A 21,333-nucleotide genomic window follows, 5' to 3' on the forward strand; every position below is an offset into this window, starting at 1 on the left:
AACGACTGATAATATGCTATCCTGATGTTTATAATGTTACACTGATGAGTTATGCCTGACATACTAAATTTTGTTTCTTGGAATGTGCAGGGGCTGGGTGATGGTGTGAAACGTGCAGCCTTGTTCTCTGCCCTGAAAAAGAATGCTGTGGCAATTGTGTGCCTGCAGGAAACCCATTTGCAGCCAGATACGCTGACCACTCTTAAGCGAGGCATTTACCAGACTCAGTTTCACTCCACTCACACTGCGTATTCCAGGGGAGTTAGCATTTTAGTAGCTAATACAACGCCTTTTATGTTATTGCAATCCTCAATTGATGACCAGGGGCGATATATATTTTTGCTCTGCAAAGTGGCAAGGATCTCCTGTATTATTGCCAATATATACATTCCCCGCCTTATGCCCCTGACTGTCTGACTAAATTGGCCCAGTTCGAATGTTCCAATATGGGTAATCTGCGATTTCAATAATGTGCTTGACAGGAAACTGGACAGGTTCTAGTCCCGTGTGAGAGGTGGGGCAGGCGTGGGTGGACCGACTCCATTTGCTAAATTGATTGGTGAACTGGGGTTACAAGGTATCTGGAGGGAAAGGAATCCTGAGGCCTGTGTTTATTTATGTTATTCGGCTGCTTATCGCTCGGAATGTCCCTAGGAATATATCGGATCATTCCCCCCTCGTTTTGGGCATTCAGTTCTCCCAACGGAGGCAGAATCGCCTCTGGAAGGTGAACCCTTTTTGGTTTGAGCTATTCCCTGCTCCTGATCCCATTTCTGGGGAGATTGCGGAATTCCTATCCATTAACCGGGGGGACTGCAGTTCTTATGGTGGTGTGGGATGCCCTGAAGGCCCGCATGAAGGGACTTATTATCAGACAGATCTTACAGGTAAAACTAAAACCAAGGAATGGGAAAACACTGTCATGCAAATAGCTAGTGAGGCAGAACTGAACTATGTTCAGGACCCCACGGATGTTACAGAAAGGAAATGGTTGGAGGTTCAAGCTTTGTATCAACAGGTCTCTCTAAATGCTGCTGAAAATAAGAGGTTCCTTATGCAACAAAACTATTTCAATGAAGGGGAAAACACGGGACATCTTCTGGCAGTAATAGCGAGGGCACAACTGGGCACGGCGCATATCAATGCCATTCAAACTCCACTTGGAGACACAGTTGATGGGCAGGATCGTGTTGCCTCGGTATTTACTGACTTTTTCAGGGATGTATACACTTCTAAAGTAAATCCCACTGAGGGGGTTGACTCCTGCTTTCTGGACCAGTGTGCTTTGCCTATGGCCACAGCCCAGGAGGTGGAGATGCTGACTGCACCGCTCAAATTGGAGGAACTCTCATTGGCTGTGTCACAAATGGCGAATGGAAAGGCCCCTGGCACAGATAGGTTGCCAATCGAAACTTACAAGCGATATGGTGGGGCCCTATTGCCGGGTCTACTAGAAGTGTTAAATGAATCTTTGAAAACTGGCCGCCTCCCGGCCTCTATGGGGGAGGCTGTGGTAGTGGTGCTTCCTAAGCCAGGTAAGGACCCCCTGCAGCCTGACTCCTACAGGCTCATATCGTTGCTGAATTCTGATGTTAAGATACCGGCGAGGGTGTTGGCCACTAGATTGTCCATGGTTATTTCTAGGTTGGTCCATGTGGATCATTCTGGATCTATCCCTGCACGGTCCACATCGTTAAATATCAGGAGGCTTTTCTTAAATATTCAGCTCCCAGTGGAGAAATCTGGAAATAGGGCGATTCTATCCCTCGACACTGCAAAAGCATTTGACAGCGTGGAATGGAACTATCTTTGCGCAGTGTTAAATAAATTCGGACTGGGGGAGGGTTTCATAAATTGGATACAACTTTTGTATGCAGCGCCAATAGCGAGGATCAGAATTAATGATATGATGTCGGAGGCCTTTCCTTTGTTTCGGGCAATAGGCAGGGGTTCCCGTTGTCGCCCCTGCTTTTTGCTCTTGCATTGGAACCCTTGGCTGCTAGGATACGTGAGTCACCTGACATTATAGGCTTTCGTCGGCCACATAGAGAGGATAAACTATCACTGTACGCTGATGACGCATTGCTGTACTTGGGGGATACGAATGGGTCTCTGACTGCAGCAATGCAACTCATCGAACGGTTTGGGGAGCTGTCTGGTTTTGCCATCAACTGGCACAAATCCGTGGTCCTCCAACTGGATGATCCCCAGTTGGAGTTACCGGCGGGGGTATCTCGGATACAGGTAGTGGACTCCTTCAAGTATCTGGGAATAGTTGTAACCAAGGACCCAACAGATTACGTGTCTCTCAAACTTAAACCTCTTTTACAGAAGTTTAAAACTAAATGCTCTGTCTGGGGCAAATTACCTTTGTCAGTTACGGGGCATGCAAATTTGATTAAGATGATTTGGGCTCCACAGCTGTTGTATATTTTGCATAATGCCCCAGTGTGGATTCCAAAGTACTGGTTTCAACGTATTGACTCCCAATTTAGGTCCTTAATTTGGAACAACAGAGTGGCTAGAATAAAACTCGCTACCTTGCAGTACCCTAAGGATCAGGGCGGAATGGCTGTTCCTCACGCTCAGACATATTTGTTGCAGCCCAACTACAACATTTCACTGGGCGGAATCAGCCGAATGTGACAGATCCATCTAGGTCTCTGCTTGTAGGCCCTGATCCCTTGTATTCTGCACTGTATGGAGAAACAGGTTTTATGCTGAGCTTGTTAAACTACGTGACTGCTCTAGATGGGAAATGGCGGGAGTTAAACATTTATTCCAAATTTTTGATGGGGTTAATCTTAAATCTTACGATAGGCTGAGAGAGGAGTTCCCATTGATGATTGATGCACACTACAATTATATTAGGTTGAAACATGCAGTTAGATCCCAGAGAAATTGTTCGATCCTGCGTCTGGTAGATTCCAATTTTTTTCGATCCATATTTGATGAGACAGAGAAAAAGGGTATGATCTCCAGAACTTATTTGCAGTTACTAGCTAATATACAGGCTCCTGATATTCTGCCCTGCAGAGAAAAGTGGGAGAGGGACATCGGCCCATCGATGGGGAACAATGGGAACAAATATTGCTGGCTGGACCCTTGGGGGCAGATCCACATACATCTGCGCCGGGCGCAGTGTATGTAAGATACGCTACGCCACTGTAACTCACTTTGCTTTGGTTTGAATTCTCAACGAATTTGCGCCGTAAGTTACAGCGGCGTAGTGTATCTCTCGCGGCGTAAGGGCGCGGAATTCAAATGGATCTAATGGGGGAGTGTTTTATGTTAATACGTCGCGACCCGACCTAAACAATGTTTTTCTGGAACTGCGCATGCGCCGTCCGGGGGGTATCCCAGTGCACATGCTCGAAATTAAACCAAACCCGCCAATGCTTACGACGGTGACATCATTCTACGCAAATTCCTATTCGCGAACGACTTACGCAAACGACGTAAAAAATTCAAAATTGTACACGGGAAGGACGGCCATAGTTAACATTGAGTACGCCTCAGTATAGCAGCTTTAACTATACACCGGAAAAAGCCGAACGCAAACGACGGAAAAAAAAGCGACGGGCCGACGTACGTTCGTGGATCGCCGTAAATAGCTCATTTGCATACTCGACACGGATTACGACGGGAAGGCCACCTAGCGGCCGCCGAAAAACTGCATCTTAGATCCGACGGCGTACAAAGACGTACGCCTGTCGGATCTAGACGAGATGCCGTTGTATCTTGTTTTGAGGATTCAAAACAAAGATACGACGCGGGAATTTTTAAATTACGCGTACGCCGGTGTAATTTCTTTGTGGATCTACCCCTTGGTGTCAGTGTCGGCAGCGCAAAGGCTATCACACTTGTTCATGCTTCACAGAGTGTATAGGACTCCGGTGCATTTACATCAATGGGGTAGGTGTGACACCCCCATTTGTCCTAAGTGTCAGGCTCATCCGGGAGACTTTCTCCATATGATATGGAGGTGCCCCAAGCTTGTGAGATATTGGCATGCTGTGGTTAGGATACTTAATTCTACTCATCAAGTTCAGTTGCCTGTTAATCCACTGGTGTGCTTGCTTGGGGGCCTGGAGGAGGATTTATATTCTCCTCCTATTTATGTTGCCCTGCTTAGATTGCTTTATTTGGCAAGAAAGCTGGTTGGCTATCTACCCAGGTTCCGACGAGTCGGCAGTGGATCCATGCAGTTAACAAGATTCTTATAAGAGAAAAGAATACATACTCCCACAGAAAATCATCACGAAAGTTTGAACAAATCTGGCAGTATTGGTTGGGTTCCCCGGATGTAGCTCCCCCACAACTGGTCCTGAATAGACTATTGCAATGATAATGATCGGGATAGATGGGCCATCAGGTGCCGATCAGGTGTTTTTCATTTTTATTTTTTTATTTTAGGGTTACAGGATGGATGGGTATTGGGTCAGGTGGTTTGAGAAGTGCTCTATTGGTGTCATCAGGTTGAGGGGGTTTATGTTTTGTTCCCCCCCCCCTTTTTTTATATATATTTTTTTTATGTTTTATGCCTTTGTTTCTCCTTTTGCAAGCTAAATTAAGGGAGGGGTATGTTGGAAGTTGTACTTGGTACTTATTTCAGGGATATTTTTGTGTTTATATAGTGCTTCTTATATTTGTACGACTATCAATGTATCCTATGCGCCCCTTTGTTTTCTTTTCTTGGCTGCTGACTTGTTATGTATGTGCCCTTTTACGTTTTTTTCAATAAATACCTTTTTGATTTAAAAAAAAAAAAAAAAAAAGAGCAACCTTCTCTACACCTTAATTAGACTGCAGACACGGTTCCCTGCCTGGCCGTTTATTGGCTGCACTGGATGGACTGACAGCAGCGCAGCCATTGGCTGGCGCTGCTGTCAATCGCATCCAATGACGCGGCGCATCATATATACCAAAAGGAAGCAAATAAAAGTAATTCATTACTAGTGTTTACATATGATTCAACATGCATGTGTCTGTAGACATTTAAAAATGTTCAAGTACAACCCCAGAGAGAAGTTCTCCATCCATACACTCCCAGCCCCCTGCCCAGCAAGGGAAGTGTAATAAATACATAGATAAGCCATAGGATGGTAATAATAATACCAGTTTTGGTAATAGTGATTTCAAGCCTCACTTCTGTAGTGGATTAGGACAGGCACCACCAGGAAATAAGAAGTGATTCAAGAAGTTTGTCTTTATTAAGGCCTGCTTCTGTTTGCTCCTGCCCGGCAGTGCCCCTCCCAATCCATTGTGGGGATGAGTCTTGAAATCTCCACATAAAGTATCGCTGCTTTCTTCTGGCGTGATGGCTGGGGTTTCCACCTTTTTCCCAAACTTTTTAGCAGCACACACTAATTTTTATTTTTTGTAGTATACACAATAGGATTGTAAAAGTGCCCCAAGGAGAACAGTAATGTGGCGTGTGTAACATAACAAATTGCGTTAAGAGGCTTAAAGGGGTATGGTTATATAAAACAAGAGATTACTAAAACAATTTTTACTGTCAAAATATGAACTTGGCCTACATTATAAGTTGACAGTGTCAGTCAGTAGATCAGTGAGCGATGTGTGGACAGTGTCAGTAGGGCAGTGGATAGTGTGTGGATAGAGTCAGTTGGGTAGTGGATGGTGCGTGGACAGTATCAATACAGCAGAGATTGGTGTCAGTAGGGGAGTGGATGTTGTCAAGAGATCAGTGGATGGTGTCAGTAGGACAGGGGACAGTGTCAGTAGAATAGTGTCCGTGTCAGTAAGGGAGAGGTTGGTGTCAGTAGGGCAGTGGACAGTGTCAGTATGGGAGAGGTTGGTGTCAGCAGGGCAGTGGATGATTTCAGGAGAGCAGTGGATGGTGTCAGTAAGGCAGAGGTTACCATCAGTAAGGCTGTGGATTGTGTCAGTCACTAGAGCAGTAGATGGTGTCAGTAGGGCTGTGAATTTTGTCAGTAGGTAAACGTTGTCAGTCATTTTTTTGTTTTGATTTGAACTGAGAAAGGAATTGAGGAAGTCAAGGAGTTCTAGCAAATCTCGTCCCAGTCACCCCTCCTGTCCAGGTCTGACTTCAAGGCAGCGAGGTAGCAGACTGAATCCTCAGGGTCCAGATCCTGTCTCCCCTGTGATCAGCGGCAATGCGGGCTCACAGAGCAGCCAGTGATGTGAATGCAGCTCAGCAGCTCAGCTGGGTCAGTCCAGCCTTATTCTGCCTCGCAAATCCCAGCTAGTGTCAGCACTGCAGACAATTTGGCACACCCCTCAAGTTGGTGCCCGGGGCATATGCCCCACACCCCCTAGTTTCAGCCCTGACAAGATGTAACACTTTTGTCTTATAAAATCAGTCATCTTTTGGAAGAAAGGGTGCTGCTACAATGTCTTCTCTCATCCTGGAAGGAATCCCTTAAATTGCTGATTGTAGAAATAATATATTCCACGTTAGGAAAATGTTTGCCGCCTATAAAAAACAGGTCACGTTGTGAAACTAAGCATTTGTAAATGTATTGAAATGTCGCTCTCTGCTTAACTTGATGTACTTCTGTTGTCCTTCTGTTCCCTCTGTTCTTAAAGAGCAATCAAGCATACAGTATCCAAGTATTGATTTATAAATATCCAAGAGTTAGTCAAGAAGCAAAATAATATATTTCTGACCATGTGGTGTTCAGTGCTATTATTAATCATTACAAGAGAGAATAGAGGTACAAAAACAGAGCATTTTGGAAATAAAATGAATGTGCAGGTTGATCAAATTTTCAGTATCACAATAAAATGGAATGTGGTTTGTGTGTTCCTGTGTTTCTGTGTTTTACTGTATAACAAGGAACATAAAGAACGGGCACTGCCAAAGGAGTACAATCTATCTGACAAATTACAGGCTATTGGATAAATGAGTCAGGACTTGCATACTGAATGTGGTGATGGGACTTATACACAAAAATTAATTCAATGTCTTGCCAGGCACAAATTGCCAAAGCCATTCTTCCTCCATGTGGCTTTATGTATCATTCAGACTAGAGACACATGGCCATATGCAACTTGGTTTGTTTATTACACTTTTTCTTTTCCTTTTTTTTTCTCTACTTTTTTCGGTTATCAGCTCTTTGGGTTTGAATGATTTGTCTTTGGAAATGTTTTATTTCTGGGCATGCCATAAAAAGGACACCATTCATTTTATGATACCTGATACAGTTCTTAACATCAATAACATTGTTCTTACTTTCTTAACCTCCCTGGCGGTATGATTCTTTCAGAAAAAAGATGCTGAAAGCGGTACCATTATTTGCAAGGAAATTTGGCATTTTATACTGTAGGCCTGTAATTCTTAGGAATAACTCACTTAAATCTGACCAAACAAGAGACTAATAGGCATCCCGGGTATGACATTTTTTAAAAACAAAATGATAAATTATAATATAATAAATAATTATAAATAATTATAACAAATAATAATATAATTCTAATAAAAATTATTCAATAATGTAATCAACTCAAAATCACTGAAATTTGCTCAGTTGCAGAATTGTTGCTGTCATTATTATTATTTTTTTATGACGAATTTCCCCACAAATCGCTATCGCACAATTCTGCAAGTGATTATAATTTATTATCGCTGTTTTCTAGCTGATCTAAAACCATGTTTGACATAAAGGGACACTTTTGGTTGCTATGGACAATCTACAGTTTGCAGGGAGAAAGAACAGTTTTTATTATATAAAAGAACATGTAGGGCACTGGGCAGACCACTAGGGACAAGGGGGGTGTGTATTTTTTACATACAGTACTGTAATCTATAAGATTACAGTATACTGTATGTATAGTGTTTGTTTACCTTTTTGAATTTGGCGCCGATCTCCGCCCCGTGCGTCGTAACGTCGCAGGGAACGGAGATCGGTGGCACACGGGCACTGTGTGAATCGAGCGAGGTCCTGCACGCTCACACAGCGCGGTGGCATCGCTGGATCCAGGAACAAGGTAAGCCAGCGCGCGCTGCAGGCTCTGCATAGCTACCCCGAGCGTGACTCAGGGTTACCGATTTCAGCCCAAAAAATCCACCCCGAGTCACGCTCGGGAATACCGCCAGGAGGGTTAAAGGAAATATTTTCTAAGAGAAAAATAGATGCTGACATTCCCGAATTCTCATTTTTAAAATACTAGTTCCCAGGTTGTCATGCTAACACTCTGGTTTTAATACTTTGGGGTTTATTTACTAAAGCTGGACAGTGCAAAATCCGTCTCACTTCTACATAGGAACCAATCAGCATCCAGGTTTAATTCCCAAAGCTTAATTAAACAAGTTGAGGTTAGAAGCTGATTGGCTACCATGCACAGTTGCACCAGATTCACTGGTTTTAGTAAATCAACCACTTTGAGTCACTTGCCCTGGGCAAGTATGCAAATAACGACTTTTTGATAGTCGTTGTCTCAAAGTTTTTTTGAATCTAGAGCAGCCTTTGTCAACCTTTTCAGTAGAGAGGAACCTTTAGTCTCAGGGAACCCCTGCTAAAAGTTATTATATCTACAATTCACGATACATTAGTGTGATGGTCAGGGGGAAGAATTGCCCATTTACAGATAGCTAAAAGATCAATGGTGTCAGTGGGAACTTAACCCAGTGTTTTTACTCTCTAACAATTACTCCCTATTAACCCTAAAGGAGCAAGAGGTCATGGGTTATTCCTACATTCTGACAGCCTAATTAGTTACATAGCTAAAAGAAAACACCTGTAACAAGAACATTTTCATCCTATTGCAAATAGTCTTTTTTTTAAAACTTTGTGTGAATTTGACCCTTTTTGCCAGCTCACAATTAGCCAGTCACATACAAAATATTGACATCTCTTAATAAAATGAGACATTACAAAAATTCAATGCATTTGACTGTTTTTTTTTATTTTATTTGATTTCACTTTGTTTAAAAAAACAAAAAAAAAACAGTTCAGCAACAAAGTGTGGCTGAAAAGTAAATTTTAAAATGTTAAAACAAACAAACCTTTGTCATATGAGCAAGCAGATAATTTCTAAAAGGTACTAAAGGTATTCCCAAATCACTAAAATTAGGAGAGCAAGAGCTGTACAGTGCCTTGAAAAAGTATTCATACCCCTTAAAATGTTCCACATTTTGTCATGTTACAACCAAAAACGTAAATGTATTTTATTGCGATTTTATGTGATAGACCAACACAAAGTGGCACACAAATGTTAAGTGGAAGGAAATGATAAATGGTTTTCAACATTTTTTACAAATAAATATGCAAAAAGTGTCTTGTGTGTTTGTATTCAGCCCGTTTGTATTCAGCCTCCCTTTACTCTAAAACCCCTAACTAAAAAAATGTGGAACCAACTGCCTTTAGAAGTCACCTAATAAGTAAATAGAGTCCACCTGTGTGTAATTGTATCTCAAAATAAATAAAGCTGTTCTGTGAAGCCCTCAGAGGTTTGTTTGAGAACCTTAGTGAACAATTAGCATCATGAAGGCCAATGACACACCAGACAGATCTGCAAACAAGTTCTAAACAGGGTTAGGTTATAAATAAATCCAAAAAAATATGGCAAAACTACCAAGACATGGCCATCCACCTAAACTGACAGGCCGGACAAGGAGAGCATTATTTAGAGAATCAGCCAAGAGGCCCACGATAACTCTGGAGGAGCTGCAGAGATCCACAGCTCCAGAAAGGGGGAATCTGTCCAGAGGACAACTATTAGTCATGCACTCCACAAATCTGGTCTTCATGGAAGAGCAGCATGAAGTAAGCCAGTGTTGAAAGAAAGCCTTCAGAAGTCTCGTTTTCAGTTTGCGAGAAGCCATGTGGGGGACACAGCAAACATGCAGAAGAAGGTGCTCTGGTCAGATGAAACCAAAATTCAACTTTTTGGCATAAAGCAAAAAACACTATGTGTGGTGGAAAACTAACACTGCACATCACCCTGAATACACCATCCCCACTGTGAAACATGGTGGTGGCAGCATCATGTTGTGGGGATGATTTTCTTCAGCAGGCACAGGGAAGCTAGTCAGAGTTGATGGGAAGATGGATGGAGTCAAATACAGGGCAATCTTAGAAGAAAACCTGTTAGAGTCTGCAAAAGACTCGAGACTGGGGCGGAGGTTCACCGTCCAGCAGGACAACGACCTTAAACATACAGCCAGAGCTACAGGAATGGTTTTGATCAAAGCACATTCACGTGTTAGAATGGCCCAGTCTAGACCTAAATCCACCTGAGAATCTGTTGCAAGACTTGAAAATTGCTGTTCACAGATGCTCTCCAGCCAATCTGACAGAACTTGAGCTATTTTGCAAAGAAGAATGGGCAAAAATGTCACTCTCTAGATGTGCAAAGCTGGTAGAGACATCCCCAAAAAGACTTGCAGGTGTAATTGCAGCAACAAGGTGGTTCTACAAAGTATTGATTCAGGGGGGTTTAATACAAATGCACACCACACTTTTCACATATTTATTTGTAAAACAATTTGAAAACCATTTATCATTTTTCTTACACTTCACAATTATTTGCCACCTTGTGTTGGTCTATCACATAAAATCTCAATAAAATACATTTACGTTTTTGGTTGTAACATGACAGAATGTGTAAAATGTCAAGGGGTAAGAATACTTTTTCAAGGCACTGTATATCCCATTGTGTGACACTGGGCAAAAACATGGAAATTGTTCATTTGTGTGGCAATCTGTGTATTCAGAACCAACAGATTATGGTACAAGTGCTGCCTAAAAGACAGCATATAACTATGTATCTAGCTTTACATACAGCTTACATGGCATAGTGGCTGGGTGCAACAACAAGCATTAAAGTTATGGCAAGGCAAACTAATTATTTTTCCTCAATTCAATATCAAAAAATTGATAGAACAAGATCAAAATCACTGAATTCAAGTTGGATACATTGCACTATACTTAGGCATTCAGTGTAAAGCCACATGACACAGACACGTGGGCAAAATGTTGGGCGGCATCGGCTGGTTCAGTAGAAACTGGCTGACATTTGGCCTGCGTGTACTGCAGTCAGTCCGGCTTCTGTCGAAGAGACATGACTGAAAAAAATCTGCCGATCAACTCCTGATCAGGAGTGAAAAAGAGGAATCACTACTCTAAGATTCTAATCAGAAAGTCTCCTCACCTGACCCAAAGCCAAGGGTGCTGGCAATGCATGGAATGATGCAAAATAAAGGAAAAACGTTCTGGACAGCCGCACGCCAAAAAAATTGCTTTTATTGTAAGATCAAAAAAACACACAAAAAGCATGCCACAGCAGACGGGGTAAAAAACTGACGCGTTTCACACCAAACTTTAGTGCTTATTCATAGCTTACAACATAGAACATGGATGTCCAGTATATATACAACTATAGGTCACATGACAAAAAGGATAGCAGCTGGGACCCCAATCAACAATCCAATTGGCAAGTTACCAATTAGTATCTGGTGTGAACCTAGACAAATCCAGATTGCATGGTTGAGAGAGCAAATACACCTATATAAAATGTAAATTGAAGTTTAAAAAGACCACAAAACACATACAGTTATTCTCATTCCAGAAATAGTCCTGAGAATGAGAAACAGATTAAGTGAATCAAAAATAAAAATAATGCTGAAGTCCCTGGGCCAGATTCAGATAGATTAGCGGATCTCTAGATCCGCGTAATCTATCTGATTTACGATCCGCCGGTCCAATTTTGCAAGGCAAGTGCATGATTCACCAAGCACTTACCTCGAAAATTGCACCGTCGGATCGTAACTCCCCCGGCGGAATTCAAATTCCGCGGCTAGGGGGAGTGTACAATTTAAATCAGGCGCGTTCCCGTGCCGATTTAACTGCGCATGCGTCGCCGGCGAAATTTGCCAGTGCGCATGCTCCAAATGACATCGCTAGGACGTCAATGTTTTCGGCGGCTACGTAAATTCCAGCCATCCGTGTTCCCGATCGACTTACGCAAACAACGTAAAAATTTGAATCTCGGCGCGGGAACGACGGCCATACTTAACATTAGCTACCCCTCATATAGCAGGGGTAACTATCCGCCGGAAAAAGCCGAACGCAAACGACGTAAAAAAAAAGCGACGGGCGGGCCTTCGGTCTTGAATCGGCGGTTCTCTTCATTTGCATATCCGACGCGTAAAAAACTGCGACGACACCTAGCGGCCCGCGGTAGATTGCAGCCTAAGATCCGACTGGTGTAAGGCACTTACGCCAGTCGGATCTAAGGGAGATCTATGCGGAACTGATTCTTATGAATCAGTCGCATAGACCTGACCATCGGATCTCAGAGATACGACGGCGGATCAGGAGATCCGCCGTCGTATCCCCTTGATGAATCTGCCCCCCTATGTATATAATACACCTATGAACAATACATGTATAAAGGATTGCAGATACAAAATCCCTTTGATTGTATAGTGTATGGTGATAAAAATAGTGAAGATGTTTAAACATATGTAAATACAGAACAAGCATAAATGAATACTAACCACTTGGGATCCGCGTTATGGACGAAAGACGTCCACAGCGCGGCTCTCAAGTGCCGAGTGGACATCTTTAGACGTCCTCTTGTTGACATTCCCCGTGCCTGGCGCATTGCTGGGAGGCCGATGCGTGTGCCTGGCGGCCGCGATGTCCGCCAGATACCCGCGATCGGCGGTGACAGCAGGGACGTGGAGCTCTGTGTGTAAACACAGAGCTCCACGTCCTGTCAGGGAGAAAGGGGACCGATCTGTTTCCCTTGTACATAGGGACACAGCATCAGTCACCTACCCCAGTCAGTCCCCTCCCCCCACACAGTTAGAACACACCCAGGATACACATTTAACCCCTTCCTCACCCCCTAGTGTTAACAGTAATTAGTGCATTTTTATAGCACTGATCGCTGTATAAATGTGAATGGTCACAAAATTGTGTCAAACGTGTCCGATACGTCCGCCGCAATATCGCAGGTCTGACCAAAAAATCGCAGATCGCCGCCATTACTCGTAAAAAAAAAAAAAAAAAATCATAAATCTATGCCCTATATTGTAGGCGCTATAACTTTTGCGCAAACCAATCAATATACGCTTATTGCGATTTTTTTGAACAAAAATATGTAGAAGAATACGTATCGGCCAAAACCGAGGAAAATTTTAATTTTTAAAAAAAAAAATTGGGATATTATTATAACAAAAAGTCAAAAATATTGTCTTTGTATGTTTATAGCGCAAAAAATAAAAATCGCAGAGATGACCAAATACCACCAAAAGAAAGCTCTCTTTGTGGAAAAAATATTATAAAAATGTAATTTGGGTACAGTGTTGTATGACCGCGCAATTGTCATTCAAAATGCGTCAGCGCTGAAAGCTGAAAATTGGTCTGGGCATGAAGGGAGTTTAAGTGCCCAGTAATGAAGTGGTTAATCAAAAAGTAAATAAATATATTCAGGGGACAAATGTCCCAATGAGTATATATATATATATATATATATATATATATATATATATATGTGTGTGTGTGTGTATGAGTGTAACTAGTGAGTGAAAAAGATTGAGAATCCAAAAATGATCTCTATCGAAAATCTGTGTGGGTGAACGTATAAACCGTGCTTACATAAATGTAAAAGATATGTATATGAAATTATGTAAGAAATATAATAATGAGTTATGTCGGAAAACATATATTATATGAATTACAATTCTCTACGTAAATAAAGTGAGTGAAAGTTATGTGAAAATAAGTAAAATGTGAAGTTGAAGTTTTTTGGATTTTACAATAAAAGCAATTTATTTTTGGAGTGCGGCTGTCCAGAACGTTTTTCCTTCATCCTGATCAGGAGTGCTCTTGCAAAGAGGGGGTCTCCCTGTCATAACACAATAGAGCAGTAGGGGAGATCGCTCCTCCTGAGATGTCAGGTTTTTTTTCCTTAAGCCCTGCTGGGTTAAACAGAAACAAATTACTAGTATGTACTAGGCTTTAGGTATTCATAATGTATGCGTGCTGTGATGCATTGCCATTCATTTTCAATGCCATTCTAACATGCATACATACTCAAAACAAACACAACTGCCCCTCAGTGCTTTGCAAAGCAATTGCTAAAGAATACACGCTTTGCCCTGCTTTTGGCTGGAGAAAAGATAATGAAGGTACATTTTTTACCCGTGGATGTGCATTAAGGGTGATTATTGTCTATGCTACATAGTACATACCAAAGGTTCTTAATGCAAATTTGGCCACAGGGTATCTGTATCCTTTAATAAGAACTAAACAACCTATTCTTTGTTTTTGCAATGGAATATCTTATTTGTGAATACTTGTTGCTATAGGTTATGTGTTCATTGACAGATGGACTGTGTTTGCATCTCATTTACATGAACATTTGAATTCCTTTGAAAAAAAAAAAAGCAAATCTGTGCTACAGGTAAATCTCAGACTACCATGTATAATTTATGTAAAAAGCATTGGGGTAGAACATGCAGTATTAATGTAAAATGAAAATGAAAATACACTTCATATATTTTTTTACTCTTTTTTTCCAATAGACTTAGTAACTGAAGCTACTCTTTTCCCTGAAAAATAAAAAATGTTCCTCAAAGCTGCCTTTGGAGGCTGAATTCTTGCATGGTTCTCATCAAAGGGTTCAATTCTGATTGGCTAGGTTTGCCCAAACACAATGCCTACACTAAGAAAAGTGATGACTTTTCTCAAGTCCTTGCACCTTACCTACACTTCCTCTGAATGCTGGCAGTTGGTTGGGGAGTAAGTCAGGAGTAAATCCTGAAGGAGATTTAAAGCTGTAATTTAATGTAGTAACCCCTGCTAGAGGGGGTCCTTTGCTTGGATCCTCTGCCATTCAAACTGTCACATACCTGTATTAAGAGCTCAAGATGATGAGGGTGGTCTCCTGCACAATTATTGAGAACCCATGGAAGTTTAAACAGGCACTGGTAGGCAAAGAAAGGGCACAGGTGCCAGGAAGCTGGAACTGCATACTTAAACTTGGCATCAATAAGGGCACCCTGAATTCAGTAGAGAGCAGAGAAAGCTGGGTCACAAACTGTGTTCAGTAACAGCCAGGCATGAAGGCACCAATTCACAAGCAGGATCAAGGTCAGAGATGCCCAGAGGTTTTCAATGTGCAGGCAAAGAGGTACAGAATTGGTATGCAGAATCTTGGTTTAGAGTCCAAGCTGAAGTCAGTAACACAGTTAAATAACGGACATAAACAGGCAGGGGTGTTCAGAGGCAGGCCATACAAAAGCCAGGTCAATAAGTGTCAGACAGGATTCAGGATCAAGGATAACTTGGATATAAGCTGAAAGACCATCCAGCAATGATCCCATGTAGGACCCAGCTTTGGGGTGCATGCACACTGACTTAAAGGAGTTTTTCATTTAGCTCATTAATCTCAGCGTTTAGAGGCAGAAAACCCTCTTCTTCTGTTTTGCGTTTTTAAGAGCAGTTTTCTGGCACAAAAAAACGCTGAATGCTCCTAGACTCTCCCAAACACATTAACAAGAATGCTCTACTTGAGTGTTTTTTTTTAAAATGCAAAAAAGAAGGTCTCTAAACAGGGGCGTTGCGAGGTGTGAAAAAAAACAGGGGCTTCAGCCCGAAGTCCAACCCCGCGGCGGCACGCATGAGGGGGAATTAACTGCTTGGCGGGGGGGTTAGGCTCACGTGTTGGATGCTGCCTGGGTCACCAGTGCCCATCCATGCTGACCACTAAACTGACCCACCAGACCCCTATACTGACCCCAGTGACACATATACACTGACCCCCTGACACATAGACACTGACCCCCCCTGACACATATACACTGACCCCCCTGACACCTACACTGACCCCCTGACACCTACACTGACCCCCCCTGACACCTACACTGACCCCCCTTGACACATACACTGACCCCCCTTGACACATACACTGACCCCCCCCTGACACCTACACTGACCCCCCCCTGACACCTACACTTACCCCCCTGACACATATACTGACCCTCCCCTGACACCTACACTGACCCCCCCCTGACACCTACACTGACCCCCCTGTCTCATACAAAGACCCCCCCTGTAAAATGTGACAGTCTTAACACTCCTGCAGCTCAGCTCAGCCTTACCTGCGTAGTGTAGCCCAGCTCATTCCGAACAACTTCACAGCAGGCTGCATGCATCAGGGAGAGAGAGCCAGGATGTGAGAGCCGCTCCGCTGCCCGGCCATTTACACAATAGCAAGCAGGGATCAGCATCCAGTGCCCAGCGTGGCCGCAGTGTTATTCCTGCCTCCTCCTGGAACCGACAGCACCTATGATGGACATCACACGGCCCGCGTTCTCGGCATTGGACAAGTGGGACATCCATTATAGGAGCCAGGTCCCGAAGGTGGGACTATTTGTACATCACGCCAGTAACGTCACTCATTCCGACCACTTCACAGCAGTCTGCATGCATCAGGGAGAGAGAACCAGGATGTGAAAGCCGCTTCGCTGCCCGGCCATTTACACAATAGCAAGCGGGATCAGCATCCAGTGCCCAGCGCGGCCGCAGTGTTATTCCTGCCTCCTCCGGGAACGGACAGCACCTATGATGGACATCACACAGCCCATGTTCTCGGCATTGGACAAGTGGGACATTCATCATAGGAGCCAGGTCCCGAAGGCAGGACTATTTGTACATCACGTCAGTAACGTCACTCGCATAAGCATGAGATCGTTCCCCGTTGCCCGTGGAAACGGCTCGGGGCAAATAATGCTATTAGGGATTATGGAGACTCTGGGCTTTTTGGGGGAACACTCGTGGCTCCAGCCGCCCCCTCCCGACGCCCCTGTCTCTAAACTCTAAACTTTTTAATGTACATGGACACATAGGATAGCATTGGGCTGCTTCTACAGGCAAATAGCAAACCTCTTGTAGAAGCAGCATTTTGTAGGCCAGTGTGCATGGACCCATAAAGTCGAATAGGCTCCAGTATCTTGGTGGACATTCCCGTGCGTCCACATGCATGCCCTTGTGCTTGAGTAGGCTCCAAAAAGTATGGATAACAATACCTAAGACTGGACATTCACAAAAAAATGTTGCTGGGAAGGTTGATTTAAAGTTATGTACTTTAGTGCGGCTCATGTACCACCTGCTATGTAGTTTTAGGGCTGTTTCCTGAACTGATATAGATCTGATAAATTTTCAAAGGTTTGTTAGCATATCAAGTCATTCTTCTGAGGAAAAAGACATATCCAAGTCTGACTCGCATTGGGATATTGGAATAGACTTCTCTGTACGGTGCAAACCATTAAGATTTTGATAGATAGAGGAGATAGCACCTCCTCCTTGAGGGTCAGGGAGACAAAGCTGTTCAAAATTTCAAAATATTTATAGAAGTCATTAAGTGTTATAGTGGTCTTTTCTTTTGGTACAAATTTATGGAGATATGGTGTAATTTTTATCCACTAATACACCTGCACCAAAAAAATACAAAAATATTTATGAATGGCAAAGGTGCTAAGCACATGACCCCTTGTATCAGTGTGCAGAGGGGAGGCCCAGAAGATAGTGGCTATCATTGGATGTACCATGGGCTACTACAGCAATCTACAGCATCACCGGCAGCCCTCCTGATATCAGATATGCATACTTACATCAAGCCAAGCTGGCCCAATGTAAGCATACAAAAAATAAAATTCCTGGAGATCAGCTTTAGGCGAGAATGGACGGATGTCTTCTGTTGTGCCTTCCTCATTTGTGGCCACCCTGGAATAGAAAGTTAGTTAACAAAGTTATAGGACAAATCTTTAGTCAGATAAATATACTTTACAAAGATCATTTCCATGATGAGGTATAACAATGAGGCTTGGATATGAGAGCAATTTAATGTGCCGAGAGAATCAATTTAATAAATCTAAAGTTACCTATAACTTAGGGATAGCAATTTTCTTTTTAAAATTCTCCTTATAAATAGCTAATTCCTTGCTATAAATAATGGTTCCTACTTCATTTACCTTTGCAATGGATAACCTTGTGGTGTCATTAATCCCATATTCTGATTTTTTTTATCCTAAGTGATATACAGTGTGCTTCGTCTATCATTAAATTGTGGTTGGCAAAGGATTACCCATTCTTCTAATTTTGTAAAACCATTAATCATTTTTTTATCCACCCCCTTAAATGTCATTTCAAATGCAAAATTTTGTATTATGCAGGTTATTCACTGAGTCCTACCTTCACCTCGGAGCTAAGGGTGATATCACTGTCTTTATTAGTTTTTATGTCTTCTTCTGTGGGGCACTTAATCATTCATATCAGTCCCTAGCCAAGCGGAGCTTGCAATCTAATGTCTGTATCATGGTCACAAAAACACATGACTTTTTAGGCAAACTAACAAGAAATAAAGTCACCCTGTTATGAACATTTTACTCTGTAAATGGTAAACAGGATTATACTTAACTAACATGACATTAAAATCTGGGTAAACAATACTATCAAAAAACAAAATGCTTGTGTCTTCTTAGAGCCGATTCACACACAGGCGGCACGACTTTGGGGGCGACTCGGCAAGGTGATCTCAAGACAACTTGAGAGGCAACTTGCAAAATGGCTTATGTATTGAAGTCAATGCAATTCGCTCCCGAGTCGCGCCCAAAGTCATACAGAAACCTTTTTCTAAGTCGGAGCAATTTGTATCGCTCCCATTAGAACGGTTCCATTGAATAGAGCAGACCGCGACTTGTCAGGCGGCTAAGTCGCCTGACAGGTTGCCACTGTGTGAACCGGCTCTTATTTGAATCTTGGTGTCATTATTGTATATCTTCTAATACTGCAAACTAGTCACTGCTCTCTCCTTGTACAGGCAGCCTGCAGTGGTGGGACCTACTGGGTCCCATTCAAATGCCTGCTTTCTGCACAGCCAGTACAGTAATGATTGATATAAAGAGAAAACAGACTGCGCAAGGGAACATACAATTAACAAAGCAGCTGGACACTGAAGGTTAATAAAATCCTTAAATGAAGTACATAGAAAAATGCAGTGCAGCGCTATAAAACAAAAATAATAAAAATAATAAATCAAGTCCAAACAATGATCAATCAGGGTGAGAAATGGGTTAAGCTGACTCTTGAAACCTCACTGAGGTGTTCAGATGTAAACTCCTTAAACACAGCAAACAGGTATCCTTAAATTGAAGTACAAGCCGCTCACCTGAACAAATGGACCTGTGTGTGAGCAGCAGGTCAAATGCGCTGTTCCCTCAAAATAGGGGGGTGTTAGATTCAGCAGTGTCTCCTTAAATAATCTCTTTCTCCACAAGACTCCAGATGATGGATGGTCTTCCGATAAACTCTCACGTGGAATGGTATCATGGAAAGGTATAATACAGACACATAGTGCTCTCCGTATGATCACAGTAACAATAAAATTTATTTAAAAAAGGGGGTACTCACAAATAAAGCACTATATCCTAGTGCATGGAAATTGAGTGTACAACAATAAAAAGACCACATAGGTGGCTGTCCTGACATCAAATGAAAGCTCCCCGCACGCGTATCGTCCAAGGGTACAGGACTTCTTCAGCGGTACTTCCATTTAAGGATGCCTGTTTGCTGTGTTTAAGGAGTTTACATCTGAACACCTCAGTGAGGTTTCAAGAGTCAGCTTAACCCTTTTCTCACCCTGATTGATCATTGTTTGGACTTGATTTATTATTTTTATTATTTTTGTTTTATAGCGCTGCACTGCTTTTTTCTAAATACAGTAATGATGTCACCACAGCACAGGCTAATGGTTCACAAAGAGTAGCTTTTTATCCTTTGTGATCATTAAGAAATATATTTATCTGTGTGTTAACATTTGAGGTGTACAAATATTTTTATGCGTTTTACTAGGGGATCTCAGCACTTTAACATCCCATGGGACTATTTGCATAATGTTGCAAAGATTACCTAAAGATCTGACATTGTGGTGCATTGCTTGGGCCTTAACGTAGAGCTATAAAAAAAACTTTGTTCTAGAATGCCCTATTAACTAGATGGATTTCTCTAAGCAATATAACAACAAGGCTACACAAGCAATAATATACATAACTGGTAAAACAAGTAAGTAAACCAAATGGTACAGTGACATCAGTTTTTCAACATAATAGCCCTAGGAGAGTGATTTAGTTGTCCCTTATGCTCATCATAATGTGTTAGTGCTTCTTCCCATATATGGAAAATAAAATAAAGGATTTTTCACCATGTTTTTAGATCTAGGATGGGATTTTAGCCCTGCATTGTCCATATACAGAATAGATGGGAAAGATATTGTAGGGTATAAAATTGACCACAGTCAATTTAAGAGTGTGAAAAGAATGATTTTAAGATGTATCCTCACAGGGTGATACTGTGGATACCCAGATAACAATGTGCCAACGTCTCGATAATGTATGTAAACAGAAATTGGAACTAGAGAAAGGGACTTTGTAGGCACATACGTAAACAATATATACAATAATTAAGGTCTTTAATTGAATAATATTAAAAAGATTGTTGCTGTAGTTTTTTTTTGTGTCTCACCAGAATGTCCTTTGTACGCATTTCAGTTTTTTGTTTTTTTAGATTATGGTTGCAAATTGTATATTCATGTGATGTTTTCTCATATATTTACTAGATCTATGTGCTCCTAAAGAAGCATACTCCTACACGTAACATGTAGAGCGAACCCTTGTACGGCCTCATTTTCTGATCTAATCACTCGACGTTGACATTTCCACCTGGTTGCTGCTATTGTGTACTCAATCACCGCACCATCTGGGCCTATTAAATAAGTGTACAGCTTGGAGGTGTTATCAAAGTTTATGGGTCCATCTATTGTATATTTTATATCTGTTTGTGTACAATCTTTTTAAAAATTATTCAATTAAAGACCCTAATTATTTTATATATGGTTTACTTATGTACCTACAAAGTCCATTTCTCTAGTTCCAATTTCTGTTTACATAATTTAAGAGTGTGGATAAAAAAATGGATACAAAATTATCCTTTAGTGAGTTACACCCTTAATGAGGGATACAGTTAATATGGGCCTTTGTGAAGAGGACTGTGGTTTCTTCCTGTGTGATGATTATTTATATGGAGGGAGTTTTGGTTTTGGAGAGGTTTTATCCTTATTGTCCAATGTTTTTATGGATTTTAAGACGTTTTTCTCATTAGCAGGAGAACTGAGAACCAGCTGTTCACCATATGTTGGTACACTAGTGTTAATCTGATGTATTTTTGATATAATAAGAAACATGCTTAAGTGAAGGTTTTAGTTTTATGTGTATCATTGTCAGAGTAGTCTGCACATACAGTAGATTTTTATTTTTATTCCTCTGTTTTCTGGCACTCT

The sequence above is a fragment of the Rana temporaria genome, chromosome 1, assembly GCF_905171775.1.
Source record: "Rana temporaria chromosome 1, aRanTem1.1, whole genome shotgun sequence".
NCBI lineage: Eukaryota > Metazoa > Chordata > Amphibia > Anura > Ranidae > Rana > Rana temporaria.